The sequence below is a fragment of the Panthera uncia genome, chromosome E1, assembly GCF_023721935.1.
Source record: "Panthera uncia isolate 11264 chromosome E1, Puncia_PCG_1.0, whole genome shotgun sequence".
Taxonomy (NCBI): domain Eukaryota; kingdom Metazoa; phylum Chordata; class Mammalia; order Carnivora; family Felidae; genus Panthera; species Panthera uncia.
Window position 1 is genome coordinate 31,667,504 of NC_064814.1, and position 16,120 is coordinate 31,683,623.

The window sequence follows — 16,120 nt, forward strand, 5'->3', positions numbered from 1 at the left end:
TAAGTGAGGAATCTTTTTGCGAGAAATATGTTAAGAAGTAGATGATGAAACTTAAGCCCAAAGCCAAAGACTTGCATTTGCAAAGCACTCCGTTTTTATTTTTTATTTTTTGATGTTTATTTATTTTTTTTTTAATTTTTTTTTTAACGTTTATTTTTGAGACAGAGAGAGAGCATGAATGGGGGAGGGGCAGAGAGAGAGAGGGAGACACAGAATCTGAAACAGGCTCCAGGCTCAGAGCGGTCAGCACAGAGCCTGACTCGGGGCTCGAACCCACGGACTGGGAGATCATGACCTGAGCCGAAGTCGGAGGCCCAACCGACCGAGCCACCCAGGCGCCCCGATGTTTATTTATTTTTGAGAGACAGTGTAAACTGAGGAGGGGCAAAGACAGGGGACTGAAAATCTTAAGTGGGCTCCGTGCTGACAGCAGAGACCCCATGCAGCTGGAACTCATAACCGTGAGATCATGACCTAAATGGGAGGCTTATCAGGCTGACCCACCCAGGCGCCCTACCACTCCCTGTTTTTAAACTTAATCCTGTGATTATTATGTCAAAATACCAGACATAAATGTTCTTTTGGAGATTTTTTTTTAACAAATGAAGGAATTTTTATTTACATAAAAGTTGTGTTTAAATAAACACAATACATTAATTCTCCTGCTTAAAGTTTCAGGAGCTCTCAGCTCTTGGGCTAAGGACAATACACATAGCTTACTAGGCCGTTCACGGTCTGGCCCACAATCAGCTCTCCAGCCTTATTTTGCACCAAATTCCCTCTCACTTCAGCCATACTGAACTTAACAGCTCTAGGCTCACCATTTTACCTTCTGCCACAGAGCCTTTGCACAAGCTGTTCTCTTACAGGAATTCTCTCCAAACCCCTTCTCAACTTAACTTCAATTCATCATTAAGACATCTGTCCAAGTGTCCTCTAAGGGCACCCTTCCCTGACCTCCTTAACTACATCAAACATCTTCTCTGTGTGTTTCTTTGATTAATGCCTGCTCTTTGCACAAGACTGTGTCTCAGAAGAGCAGAGACTATGAACTGCCCTTGTATACCAACAATATCCCAAACACCTAGTATCGAATAATGAATCCAAGCAAAGGTGTCAGTGCAGAGAACTGGGCAAGATAGGGGTTGTAAACATTGTAATTGGCCATTTTAAGCCATGGGTGAAAATGAGTCACAAAATATCCTACCTAAATAACAAAGAGTTGAGTATGGAGCCCTGAGGCCCACTAACATCTAAGGGGCAAGCCGAGAGGACAAAGCCAAAAAGTAGGGAGAAGGAAACCAAAAGAGGTAAGAGAAAACCTAGAACAAGTGGGTCACAGTGACAAGGGAAATAAGAGTTTCATTTAACTTTTTTAAAAAGCTTATTTATTTATTTTGAGAGAGAGAAAGAGGGGGCGAGAGAGAGAATCCCAAGCAGGCTCCACACAGGCAATGCAAAGCCCAATATGGGGCTGGAACTCAGGAATTATGAGATTATGATCTGAGCCCTCAAATGACTGAGCCACCCAGATGCTCCAGGGAGATAAGGAGGATCAGTCAACAGCATCAGAGCTGGAGAAATCTAGTAAGAAGGATCAATGTTCTTGGTGAGAGCAGTACTAGTGGGGTTCATATTTCTTATTGCTCAGGTCTCACTGTGTTACAAGTATTTGTGCCATGTCTGTCTTCTTTACCAAACCTTCTCCCCTAACCTTGAGGGCAGAAACTGCCAAATTAGTCCTTTGGTGCCAAGTAAACTTATCTGACCAACAAAAGCAAGCCTAAGGGTAGAGAAGAGCAGCAAAGAACAATGTGGGAAGACAATTCTCCCACATTCTCCGTGGATGGCTCCTGTGTCTACATGTCATGAGAGTGAGGCACTAACTACCCTGTGTTCTAGACTTTTTTTAAAGTAGGCTCCATGCCCAACGTGGGGCTTGAACTCATGACCCTGAGATTGAGAGTCACATGCTCTACCCATGAGTGAGCCAAGGCTCCCCAGACTATCTTTATGAAGATGTCTGTATACCAAACTTCGGAAGATACAGTATCTCCTTTAGAGCAAAGTGCAGGCATGCTTACTGCCCAGTGTAATAAAGATAATGGCTCTTTGTGGAGCAAAGGGCATACTGTCTATTATAGAAGATTTGGATTCCCCAAGCTCAGGATACTTCTGCTGTAAAGCAACCCACTACGTGTGCAATATTATATAGCTCTTTGCATGGCTCTGAGGGAATTAGGGCCTGAGGAACCAGGACCAAAAAAAACTAAAAGTCTAGCTATTGCTGCTGCTATGAGTAATAAATTATCATTCAATTCTCTACCCAGGAATCTCATGTTTGCTGCCTGAATTGATAAACCTGTAGCAGGCTAATTTGTAAAACTGCAGACTATTCATAATTCTTGACAGGAAGGAACTACAGTTTAGGGAAGCAGACTGGTTAATCCCTGGGGTTCATGAAGTAACAAATTAAACCAACCAGGGCCTCTAAAGGCTTAGAGAAACACTTAGGGAGGCAATGAGCAACAAAGTCTTGAAAATATACAGATAGCTGCAGAGAAAAGTAGGTTGAAAACCAGTGTCCCCACAACTTACACAAACAACGGCTTTTCGGTGATTTCCTAGTAGAAAACATTTATTCATTTACTCATTAATTCATTCATTCAACAAATATTTATTTCAGGCCAGTCCCACTGTAGCCATGTTGGGACTGATATAAAGGTGACCAAAGTAACCCCCCCAACAAGTGGCCAAAGGCAGCTTTCACAAAGACTGACTAAAAAGGTCAAAAGACCTGGGTTCAAGTGTTGAAGTCCTAATGACAACTTTTTTAGCCTGGGGCCTCCAGATGGGTCAGTGACCTAATTTCTGGGCCTCCTAGGAAGCAAGACCTGATATTATTTTTTTAACTTTTTTTATTTAATGTTTATGTATTTTTGAGAGAAACAGAGAGTGAGAGAGAGAGAGCATGGACAGGGAAAGGGCAGAGAGAGAGAGAGGGAGATACAGAATCCAAAGCAGACCTCAGGCTCTGAGCTGTCAGCATACAGCCTAATGCAGGACCTGAACTCACGAACCCTGAGATCATGACCTGAGCTGAAGGCAGACGCTTAACCAACTGAGCCACCCAGGCGCCCCAAGACCTGATATTAATAACCATGTGTGCCAGACACCATTCTAACTCGATCCTCACAACAGTACAATGGGAGGAAGATACCATTATCACTGTTTTATGGATTGAAAAAACAAGGTTTAGAGAGGTTCAGCAATTTTCCAGGGATCACAAAACAATCTGGCTCCAAAGTCCCTGCACTGCAACATATTGTCTTCCTCTCATCCTAATTCCTCAGCCTTGCTGCTCAGTATTACAGAAGCCTTTAGTAACCAAACAGTGCTGTCCATGGCGTTAAACACAAAGGGGAGAGAAAGTGTTAATTTCTGAGAGCAGGAAACCTCGACAGCTTTGGGTGGAAGTAGGATGATAAAGGGTAAAGGGAATGAGAGGATAAAACAAATAATGGGTGTATAGGAAGGATAGATATTTCACTCTACTCTGCAATAGTCCATGAACCAATATAAAATGGTGCCTGGGCTGAAATAGAGGAAAAAAACATAAAACTTCCTGTGAAGCCTGAAAAAAATTTAAAAATGAGAAAACATTCACACTTGGAGAAGAGGTGGGAAAGTTGACACTTTCCTAAATGCAGTTAGGAGTATGAAGTGTTATAATGCTTGTGGAAAGCAATATGGCAATATCTATTAAATATCTATTAAAAGCTGGATCCAGAAATCCCACTTTGAATATTAAAAACCCATTATGTAAAGATATATTACAAAGTATTTTATCAAAGCTTGCCTCCAATGATACAAACTGTAAAAAAAGAATCTTAATAACCATCAAAAAGGGTATAGCTGAATAAATTATGGTACATACAGTTAAATATTAAGCAATTATTAAAATGGATGAGTTAGTTCTGTATCAATTGGACTAGAGATGGATAAGATGTAATGTTAAATGCAAGTTTCAGAATGCATATAGTATACCACTTTTGTAAAGGCAGATTAGTTATGTCTATCCATCTATCTTCCATCTACCCATGCATCCATCCATCTACTTTTGATTCCACTGGTTAAAATAACTTCACATTACTTTTGTAATAAAAACATTTTTTAAAGTTCATTTATTTATTTTGACAGAGAGACAGCTGGAGAGAGACACAGAGAGAGGGAGAAGAAAGTGAATCCCAAGCAGGTTCTGTGCTGTCGGCATGGAGCCTGACGCAGGGCTTGAATTCATGAACTGTGAGATCATGATCTCAGCTGAAACCAAAAGTCTACTTGAACCACCCAGGTGCCCCAATAAAAACATTTTTAAGGGTGGTGGGGAACTGGCTGGCTCAGTTAGTAGAGTGTGCAACTCTTGATCCCAGGGTCTTGAATTCAAGCCCCCCGTGTTGGTAATGAAGCCTACTTAATTAAAAAAAAAAAATTCTTATAAGGATCACCAAAGGAAGCATGTTCTACACATTTCCTGAGAAGAACAGAGTTTGCAGTGGCTTCTCATAGCCATGAACTCAGGTGGAACAGTGAGAACAGAAGAGTGATAATCCAGATTTAAGAACAGAAATAGGGCTAGTGACAAATAAGTGAAACTGCAGAGAAACAAGTGAAACTGCAGTGGCTTTACTCACTGGCCTAAGAATTGAATCAGCTGAATATATGTTGCCGTCTTGGTGTAACAGGGCACTATGAAAGGCATTGCTACCTCCAACAAGAAATGAAGACTGCTGGGGTGCCTAGGTGGCTTAGTCGGTTAAGCATCCAACTCTTGATTTTGGCTCAGGTCATGATCTCCTGGTTGGTGAGTTCAAGTCCTGTGTCAGGCTCCGCACTGACGGCACAAAGTCTGCTTAGGATTCTCTCTTTGCACCTCCCCTTCTCTCTCTCTCTCTCTCTCAAATAAATAAATAATAATAAAAATTAAATAAAATGAAGACTGCTTGTACAACTATATCACGTAACAGTCAGTAGAATTAGGAGACTGTTGATTTTTCTACTCCAGTGTGCAACAAGCATGGTGCATTAACAGCCCCAGTGTAGACCAGGAATAGTTCCCTAAAGCAGAAGTTAGGAAAAACATCTGATTAACCTGGAATAATTTAAAAGTGAGATTCAAAAATCAAAGAAGAGTTCTAAAATGAAAATATAAAAGCTTTAGCATCAAAGCTAAAATCAGGTGGTCCTGGGGCGCCTGGGTGGCTCAGTCGGTTAAGCGTCCAACTTCGGCTCAGGTCATGATCTCATGGTTCATGGGTTCGAGCCCTGTGTTGGGCTCTGTGCTGACAGCTCAGAGCCTGGAGCCTGCTTTGGATTCTGTGTCTTCCCCTCTCTCTCTGCCCCTCCCCCACTACACTCTGTGTCTCTATCTCAAAAATAAATGAACATTAAAATAAATAAATAGGGGCACCTGGGTGGCTCAGTCGGTTGAGCGTCCGACTTCAGCCCAGGTCATGATCTCACAGTTTGTGAGTTCGAGCCCCGCGTCAGGCTCTGTGCTGACAGCTTGGAGCCTGAAGCCTGCTTCGGATTCTGTGTCTCCCTCTCTCTGTGCCCCTCCCCAGCTCATGCTCATACTCTGTCTTAAATAAACTAAAAAAAAAAAAAAAAAGTTTTTAAAAAAAATTTAATAAAATAAAATAAATAAATAAATAAATAAAATTGTATTTGGCTGAGAAAATAGTTAAAAGAAATAAATCATAACACTGAAAGGCAAAAAAAAGAAAAGAAAAAATCATCTTAAGAAAATATCAGAAGCACATTTAAAACTACTTTAAATGGCTGTTCTTTTTAACTTGTAAAGAGCTATCACTCACTGGTTAAGTTTATTCCTAGGTATTTTATTACTTTTGGTGCAATTAGAAATGAGATTGTTTTATTAATTTCTCTCTGCTGCTTCATTATTGGCATGTAGAAATGCAACATATTTCTGTACACTGATTTTGTATCCTGCAACTTTACTGAATTTGTTTATGAGTTCCAGTGGTTTTTAGGTGGAGTATTTCAGGTTTTCTGTATATAGTATCATCACCTGCAAATAGTGCATGTTTTACTTATTTATTTTTGTTGTCTGATTGCTGTGGCTAGGATTTCCAATACTATGTTGAATAGAAGTGGTGAGATTGGACATCCTCGTCTTGTTCCTAACCTTAGGGGAAAAGCTCAGTTTTTCCCCACTGAGTATGATGTTGGCTGTGGGTTTTTCATATGTTCCCTCTAAACCTATTTTCTTAAGGGTGTTTTTTTTTTTTTAATTCAGTAGGCTCTACGCCCCAACATGGGTCTTGAAATTGAGTCACTTGCTCCACTGACTGAGTCAGCCAGGTGTCCCATTGAAGGTTTTTATCATGAATAGATGTTGTACTTTGTTAAATGCTTTTTCTGCATCTACTGACATGATCATATGGTTCTTGTCCTTTCTCCTATTGATGTGATGTATCAACTTGATTGACTTGCGAATATTGAACCACCCTTGCAACCCAGGAATAAATCCCACTTGATCATGGTGCATGATTTTTTTAATGTATTGTTGATTTCGGTTGCTAGTATCTTATTGAGGATTTTTGCATATATGCTCATCAGGATACTGGTGTCTTTATCTGGTTTTGGTATCAGGATAATGCTGGCCTCAGAAAGAATTTGGAACTTTTCCTTCGTTTTCTATTTTTTGGAATAGTTTGAAGAGAAAAGGTACTAACTCTTCTTTAAATGTTTGGTAGAATTTGCCTGTGAAGCGATCTGGTCCTGGACTTTTGTTTGTTGGGAGTTTCTGTTTGTTTGTTTGTTTGTTTTTTAAAAATTTTATTTTATTTTTTTTTTCAACGTTTTTTATTTATTTTTGGGACAGAGAGAGACAGAGCATGAACGGGGGAGGGGCAGAGAGAGGGAGACACAGAATCGGAAACAGGCTCCAGGCTCCGAGCCATCAGCCCAGAGCCTGACGCGGGGCTCGAACTCACAGACCGCGAGATCGTGACCTGGCTGAAGTCGGACGCTTAACCGACTGCGCCACCCAGGCGCCCCTAAAAATTTTATTTTTAAGGGGGTGTCCACATGGCTCAGTCAGTTAAGTGTCAGACTCTTGATTTGGGCTCAGGTCATGGTCTCACACTTGGTGAGATACAGCCCCACCTCGGGCTCTGCACAGACAGTGCTGAGCCTGCTTGGGATTCTCTCTCTCCCTCTCTCTCTGTCCCTTCCAAGCTCACGTGTGTGCTCTCATTCTCTCCCTCAAAGAGCCCCACATTGGGCTCTGTGCTGACAGTGAGGAGACTGGTTGGGATTCTCTCTCTCTCTCTGCCCCTCCCTCGTTCACTCATATGGCACACTCTCTCTCAAAATAAATAAATAAACATTTTTTAAATTTTATTTTTAAGTAATCTCTACACCCAACATGGGATTCAAACTCACAACCTCAAGATCAAGAGTTGCATGCTCTACTGACTGAGCCAGCCAGGCACCCCTGTTAGGAGTTTTGAGATTACTGATTCAATTTCTTTGCTGGTTATCAGTCTGTTCAAATTTTCTATTTCTTCTTGTTTTAGTTTGGTAGTTTATATATTTCTAGGAATTTATCCATTTCTTCTAGGTTGTCCAATTTGTTGGCATATAGTTTTTCATAATATTCTCTTATAATTGTTTGTATTTCTGTGATGTTGGTTGTTATTTCTCCTCTCTCGTTTGTGATTTTATTTATTTGAATCCTTTCCCCCTTTTTTTTTCTTGAAAAATCTGGCTAGAGGTTTATCAACTTTATTGATTTTTTTTCTTTTCAAAGAGAAGCTCCTGGGTTGCCTGGGTGGCTCAGTCCATTGAGTGTCCAACTCTTGATTTCAGCTCAGGTCATGATCCCTGGGCCGTGGGACTGAGCCCCACATCAAGCTCCACACTGAGCATGGAGCCTGCTTAAGACTCTCTCCTGGGGCGCCTGGGTGGCTCAGTCAGTTAAGCTTCTGACTTCGGCTCAGGTCATGATCTCGCAATTCGTGAGCTTGAGCCCTGTGTTGGGCTCTGTGCTGACAGCTCAGAGCCTAGAACCTGCTTTGGATTCTGTGACTCCCTCTCTCTGCCCCTCCCCTGCTCACATTCTGCCTCTCAAAAACTAAATAAATGTTAAAAAAAAAAAAAAAAAAGACTCTCTTTCCCTCTGCCCCTCTCTCCCACTTGCACACTCTCTCAAAAAACAACCAAAGATGTAGTATATACACAATGGAATATTATTCAGTCATAAAAAAGAATGAAACTTTGCCATTTGCAACAGCATGGATGGAGCTAAAGAGTATAATGCTAAGCAAAATAAGTCAGTCAGAGAAAGACAAATACCATATGTTTTCACTCATAGGTGGAATTTAAGAAGCAAAACAAGTGAGGGTGCCTGGGTGGCTCACTCAGTTGAACATCCAACTCTAGGTTCGGCTCAGGTCATGATCTCAGGGTTTGTGAGTTCTAGCCCCACATCGGACTTCGCTGAAAGCATGGAACCTGTTTGGGATTCTCTCTCTCTCGTTCATACTCTCGTGCTCTCTCTCTCAAAATAAATAAACTTAAAAAAAAATGAGCAAAGGAGAAAAAATGAGAGAGATAAACCAAGAAACAGACTCTTAACTATAAAGAACAACCTGATGGTTACCAGAGGGAAGAAGGGTGGGGCAAAATAGGTGATGGGGATCAAGAGGTGCACTTCTTATGATGAAAACAGGGTGATGTATGGCATTGTGGAAAGACTACATTATACCCCTGAAACTAATGTAACACTGTATGTTAACTGGGATTAAAAACTTAAAAATAAAAGATTCTAATACAGTGCTTACAGTGAGGAAGCTTATAGTGTGGTGACACATACACAACAATTAAAGTGTGGTAAAAAGCAATAAGCAATATAATGATCGATTAAAGTATAGAATCCAAAGGGCGCTTGGGTGGCTCAGTCGGTTAAGCGTTTGACTCTTGATTTTGGCTCAGGTCATGATCTCATGGTTTGTGAGTCTGGCCCCTCAGTTGGGCTCCTCTCTCTCTCTCTCTCTCTCTCTGCCTCTCCCCTGCTCATGCATGAGCATGCACATGCTCTCTCTTTCTCGCTCTCTCAAAATAAATAAAACTTTAAAAAAAAGTATAGAATCCACTGTCTAAAGTTTTGGCAATAAAAAAAAAAGAATTTTATGAAAATTTTCTATATATATTTTCTTAAGTTTATTTTTTAAACTTATTTTGAGAGAGAGACAAAGAGCAATCGGGGTAGGGGCAGAGAAAGAGGGAGACAGAATTCCAGGCCGGCCCCGTGCTGTAAGCATAGACCCGGATGCAGGACTCAAATTCACAAACCGTGAGATCATGACTTGAGCCGAAGAGTCAGATGCTTAACTGACTAAGCCACCCAGGCACCCCAAGAATTTTATGACATTTTTAAGGACTTAAAAACATGAGTGTCCAGGTTCAAAGACCTCCCTAAGTAACACATCACAATGAAGATAAACAGATCTATGCTGAAACATCATCATGACATTTCAGAAGACCAGGGACAAAGAGAACTAAAATTCTTCAGAGTGAGTAGGAGACCACTTCATATAAAAAAAAAAAAAAAAAAAAAAAAAAAAAAAAATCAGTAATCTGAACGGCATCAGGGTTCTCAATAACAAGACTGAAAGCTAAGAGACAATGAAAAAATAGCTTCAAATTCTAGAGGAAAATTATTTCAACCTAGAATTTTGTGCCTTCCAAACTGTCAACCAAATATGAGGATGAGAGAGGGGCACCTGGGTGGCTCAGCTGGTTGAGCATCTGACTTCGGTTCAGGTCGTGATCTCAGGGTTCGTGAGTTCGGGCCCCGCCTTGGTCTCTGTGCTGACAGCTCAGAGCTGTTTGGAGCCTGCTTTGGATTCTGTGTCTCCCTCTATCTCTGCTCCTCCCCAGCTTGTGCTCTCTTTCTCTCTCTCTCAAAAATAAATAAACATTGAAAAAAAATTTTTTAAATGTATGAGGATGGGAGGAAAAAACACTTTTCAGATTTTCATATTTCTTTTTTTTTTTCATATTTCAAAGTAAGTATGTTCAGTGCACTCTTTTTCTGTGTTTAGTTAAATGTAAGAATGGACTAAGATAGAGAAATGGAATCCAGAAAAGATGAGCTGTAATCCAGCCATGGGAATTCCCAAAATGGTGGCTAAGAAAACCAGGGGTTCAAGTTGTGCTAGAGAGACAGTGGTACAGCTTGGAGCAGAACAGTGGAGAATTATCAAGAAAATATTGAAACCAACAGATTATAAATTTGACAAAAAACATGTATTGAAAGTGTTCTGAAGAGTCAGGAATGTGTGGTAAGAGTTCATTGATTTACATAAAACCGAGCAATAAAAAGGAGTCAATTTTAACTCTAGGTAGTCTGAAATTAGGCTTGCTGACTTTGCAGTTCCTGAGTTGTCTGCTTCTTAAAGGAGAGATTTTTCAGACTTTGAGCCTAAGACTTCAGCTCCCAGGGACTGTGACTACCTTTTTCATCTCTCAAGGCAGTAGAAACTCCTGGGTCCTCTTTCCCAGTTGTTAACAGTAGAGGTGCTGCACCAAAGCATTCATCTCTCTCTCTCTCAAAATCTGTAAGCATGAGAACCCTGGAGCTCTGAACAAAGTCCAGTGCAATGATGCTGAGAGTGGGTGTAAATAGTTTTACCTGGAAATGACCAAAGTATTTAGGCGGGGATGTGATTATACTCACATTCACCTGGGCATTTGGTGGAGCATGTAAAAATAAAGATGGAAAAGGAATGGGAATACGGTCAGTGAGAAAGCATCTTTAATTCTTCTCCCTCCCTTTCTTCATTCATTCATGCATTCATGCATGCATTCATTCATTCATTCATTCAACAAAAACAATAAAAAAAAAGGAACAACTTAAGATGATATGCCATTGCTCAAAACACAAACAAGGCCCAAACTCAAACAGCATAAAAAGCTCAAACTACACTCAATGAGCTATTTGAATAAGGAAAAAAAACAAAAAACAAAAAACAGGGGCACCTGGGTGGCTCAGTCAGTTAAACAGCTGACTTCAGCTCCAATCTGGAGCCCCCAATTAGCTCTCTGCTATCAGTGCAGAGCCCAGTTTGGATATTCTGTCTCCCTGTCTCTCCCCCACACTCAAAAATAAACACAACATTTTTTTAAATTTATTTACTTATTTTGAGAGAGACAGAAACAGCACAAGCAGGAGAGAGGCACAGAGAGAGGGAAGTAGGGCCTGACGTAGGGCTATAACTCACCATGTGTGAGATCATGACCTGAGCCAAAACCAACAGATGATTAACTGAGCCACCCAGGTGCCCCAAACACCTAACATGTTTTTTTTTTTTTTAAGAAAAAAACCCCCACATGCAAAAAAACAAAAAAAACACAGACTGAAAGTAAAATGCCACAAAGCTCCAAACAAATAAGTCACTAGCTACCCAGCAAGATTAACATACACAAAAGAGGAAGAGAAAAACCACTCAGACGGTGTCCCTTCCCTCTTCCTCTCCCAAGAGGAGAAGAACGATCATCACTTCACGCTCAGGAAGGGACACTGCATCTCCTCCTCGTGGCTTCAAGTACTCTACACGTTCAGAGAAACTTCTCTAGTAACAAACTAGTTTTAACTTTCAGCTCCCCACCTTTGCTGGGTCTATGGCTGCCATGCACTTTGGACTGATGGCAAGGTATTTGCCCCATTTCTGATTCTACTCTAAAAAGAGAAAGAGGTAGGGCCGCCTGGGTGGCTCAGTCGGTTGAGTGTCCTACTTCGGCTCAGGTCATGATCTTGCAGTTTGTGAATTGGAGCCCCACGTCAGGCTCTGTGCTGACAGCTCGGAGCCTGGCGCCTACTTCAGATTCTGTGTCTCCCTCTCTCTCTGCTCCTCTCCTGCTCATGCTTTGTCTCTGTCTCAAAAATAAATAAAAATATTTTTAAAAAATTAAAAAAAAGAGAGAAATGTTTTGTAATGCAATCTTTCAAATACTATCACTTAAAAATGATAGTGTTTTAAGTGGAAACGTAAGATCTTAAAAAATATATTTAATGGCCTATATTTAATGGCTTAATTAACATAATACTGAATGCCAGCCAATCACAGCCTGAATCTTTAAAGCTGAGGAAACATTCCCGTTCTGTTAAAGCAGCCTCACCCACACCGAAAGCTAAAGGAAATGGTAGGCCTTGGCCTTTGTTAGTGAGAAGCAAGCTGTTTGGAGTGATCAGTAAATTTTAGCAGTTGCATGAAACAGCTGTCCTAAGAGTTTGACTTTCAAATACTGGTAAATTAGAGACAGGGCACTATGACTGTGGCAGGGAGGGGAACCAGGTAGCTGAGAACCAGTGCCGAAAAACAAAACCTTTTGGGTTTTGTGCCATATGTTTGCACTACCTATTCACACTTTTTGAGTACGTATGTACGTATTTTTTAAGTAAGCTCTATGCCCAGTGTGGGGCTTAAACTCATAACCCTGAGATCAAGAATTGCATGCTCTACTGACTGAGCCAGCCAGACACCTATGACCTCAAACTTTCTAACTGATTAAAGTTTTTTTCTCAAGTTTTTTTTTTTTAATTTTTATTTATTCTGAGATGGCAGGGAGGGGCAGAGAGAGAGGGAGAGACAGAGAATTCCAAGCAGGCTCCACGGGACAGTGCAGAGCCCTATGTGGGGCTCAAACGCACAAACTGTGAGACCATGACCTGAGCCGAAATCAAGAGTCAGGTGCTTAACTCAGTGAGCCACAAAGGCTCCCCTAAGCTTTTCTTTCTAGCTTATCTCTTAACTCAGGCAAAGATCCTGCAGAAAAAGCATAACCTGTTGGGAACCAAAACTACTCCCTCAAGCAACAAGGACTTCCCTGAGCCAGCAAGACCCTACCTGGGGTTAACTTCAAGACAATTATCGATTTAACCTTCACTGCCTACCTACATGTGCCCACCCACCTTTACCCCACATTTTCCTTATATAAACCTGGAAGGATTTGGGACATTTTGGAGACAGTCTCACACACTAGCCTGCTGTCTTCCCGGTGTGGGCCTCACTGAAATAGATTCCTTTCTTGTTTCACCTCCATTCGCTTCTCTGCCTTTGGGTTTTGTCAGTGGCAAATGGCTAAGCTGGTCTATTTGGGAACCACAGACCCAGGTGCTCTTGCACCCCTTACACTCCTGGGCGCCAGCTACAATTTGAGTGCCAACTCTTGATAATACTAGCTACTATTTATTGAGGGCTTGCCAGGTACCAAGCATCGTTCTCAGTGCTTTGCATATTAGATAAATGCAATTAATTGTTAGTCATCCCAGTTTTATGGATGGAGAAACAGACACAGAAAGATTAGGTAACTTGCCAAAGGTCACACAGCTCTTAAATAGCAGAGGTTACCTTAACCATTATTCCACTTTTCTATGTGCTAAAGTACTATTCTAGGAATTGGATATACAGAGGTATGGAGGTGAGTAAAGGTCCCTACTCTCACACTGAGCTTACACTCTAGTGAGGGAGAGAGGATGTCAGATAATGAGGCATGCTGAGAATTTTTTAAGTGTTGAAACAGAGAGATTGGTGGCTACTTTAAATTTGGGTAGTCAAAGAAGCCTCTCTTTGGACGTTACATTTAAACAGAAAAAATAACTAATGTAAAAAGATTCAAAGAAGGGAACAAAGTGGTACGTTCCAGCAACTTGAGGGTAGCTAGAGAGCATACGGGTATGAGGGAGAGGGGAGGTTTTCTAGGCAAGGGCAAGGCCAGGGGAGTCTGGATTTTAAGTGTGACAGAAAGCCACTGAGAAGTTTAAAGCTGTGGGGACTAGTTCTGAGGCCACTGCCTCAGGTGTCTATTGGAGTCATCATCATGGCTTGCATTTGGAAGGAGAAACTTGACCTGTTCTGGAAGTTGAATCAATAGAACACATTGATGGACACACTGATGGGTGAAGGAAAAAAGGTTTCAAAGGTGACAAGTTGGTTTGTGCCTGGAACAACTTGGTGCATGGTGCTGATAATAGGAAAGACTGGGGAAGAAACAGGGATTTCTCATCTCAGGGAGGGGCTTTTTTAGAATGGGGGGAGTATTCTACTCCACTTGCTTTATCTAATTTACCTTTACAAGAATCCCACGTATTGATGCTATTACTACTATATCTACCTAAGTTAGAGGGAAAGACTGAGGTTAAGAAACTTCCCAGGGCCTGGGTGGCTCAGTCAAGTGTCTGACTTCAGCTCAGGTGATGATCTCACAGTTCATGAATACTGCTGACAGTTCAGAGCCTAGAGCCTGTTTTGGATTCTGTGTCTCCCTCTCTCTCTCTCTGCCCCTCCCCTGCTCGCACTCTGTCTCTCTCAAAATTAAATAAACTAAAAAAAAAAAATCTTTAAAAAAATTTTTAAAAACTTCCCAAGAACCCACAGCTAGAAAATAACAAACCAAGGAGCCAACTCCAGAGCATATACTTCCCTCATAGCCCCCAACCTGTAAAGATGACCAAGAACTAATTTACGGCTCACAGTAAAAGCCTAGTCACTGTAGATCCAAAAGGAGAAAATCAAGGAGGAACTACATGGTACATAGCTAGAGTGGAAGAAAGAGAAATTAACTGTGATCTGGGGAGGTACTTCCAAAACCAGGAAGCAATCTCAAAGCTTCAACGCCAGGAAAAGAAAGGAGGTACACCCTCAGGAGGTGCTGTTTCTTTCTTTCTCTTCTTTTCTTTTTTAAAGTTTATTTTGAGAGAGAGAGAGAGAGAGAAGGACAGAGAGAGAGAATGAGTGGGGGAGGGACAGAGAGAGAGGGAGGGAGAGAGAGAATCCCAAGCAGGCTCCAAACCTAACATGAAGCCTGACTTGGGCTCAATCCCACGTATGAGATCACGACCTGAGCTAATATCAAGAGTCAGACGCTCGGGGGACCTGGGTGGCTCAGTCGGTTAAGTGTCCGACTTGGGCTCAGGTCATGATCTGGCGGTTTGTGGGTTAGAGCCCCGCATCGGGCTCTGTGCTGACAGCTGAAAGCCTGGAGTCAGCTTCGGATTCTGTGTCTCCTTCTCTCTGCCCCTCCCCCACTTGTGCTCTGTCTCTCAAAAATAAATAAACGTTAAAAAATTTAAAAAAAAAAAAAAAAAGAGCGAGAGAGATGCTCCACCAACTAAGCCACCCAGGCATCCCCTCTTTCTTTTTAATTTTATTTTTAAGTTATCTCTTTACCCATTGTACTCCACCAACTGAGCCAGCGAGGTGCCCCTCAGGAGGTACCTTTTCCACACCTGCACCCTGGAATGATTACTTCAGTCCTCCCTTTTTTTTTTTTTTTTTTTAAGATTTTATTTTTAAGGGGCGCCTGGGTGGCTCAGTTGGTTGGGTGTCCAACTTTGGCTCAGGTCATGATCTCACAGTTCGTGAGTCTGAGTCCTGAGTCGGGCTCTGTGCTGACAGTTCAGAGCCTGGAGCCTGCTTCAGATTCTGTGTTTCATCTCTCTGCCCCTTTGCTGCTCTCTCTCTCTCTCTCTCTCTCTCTCAAAAATAAACATTAAAACAAAAATTTAAGATTTTATTTTTGAGTAATCTCTACACCCAAAGTGGGGCTTGAACTCACAATCCTGAGATCAAGAGTCTCATGTTCTACCGACTGAGCCAGCCAAATACCCTTCGTTCCTTCCTTTTTCTCAACTCTATTCTCAACCCTCCTCATCAGCCTACCTCAGCAATGATTTTGCCTCACACTTGGCCCAGAACTTGAAGCTAGCAGTTGAAAAACCCTCAGTGTGGTCTCACTACAGGGACAAACCACCTACACCTGCACTCCCCATCAACTCTGGCTGCCCACTGGGAGCGGCTCTCTCCTAAATCTCAATTTCTCCTGCTCTACTCAATCCTTCCATCTGCACTCAGACTTGTTCTCCCATCTTTAATTAAACCCCATCTATATCCCATATACCCCCACCCCCACCCCCACCCCCACCTCCCTCACTCCCCAACCCCCTCACCCCTACCTGCCGCCCCCCTCACCACCCCCTTCACCCCCCAGCTAAATGCACATCTACCTCTATACTCTCCATCACAGCTTG

General features: G+C 41.8%; 1 protein-coding gene and 1 pseudogene across 7 annotated transcripts in view; both read right to left on the reverse strand.

Moving 5' to 3' along the window:
• TEX14 (testis expressed 14, intercellular bridge forming factor) overlaps positions 1 to 16,120 on the reverse strand; it is a 122,159-nt gene that overhangs the window by 66,281 nt on the left and 39,758 nt on the right. The window lies entirely within an intron of this gene.
• LOC125927766 (uncharacterized) lies at positions 11,533 to 11,687 on the reverse strand (annotated as a pseudogene).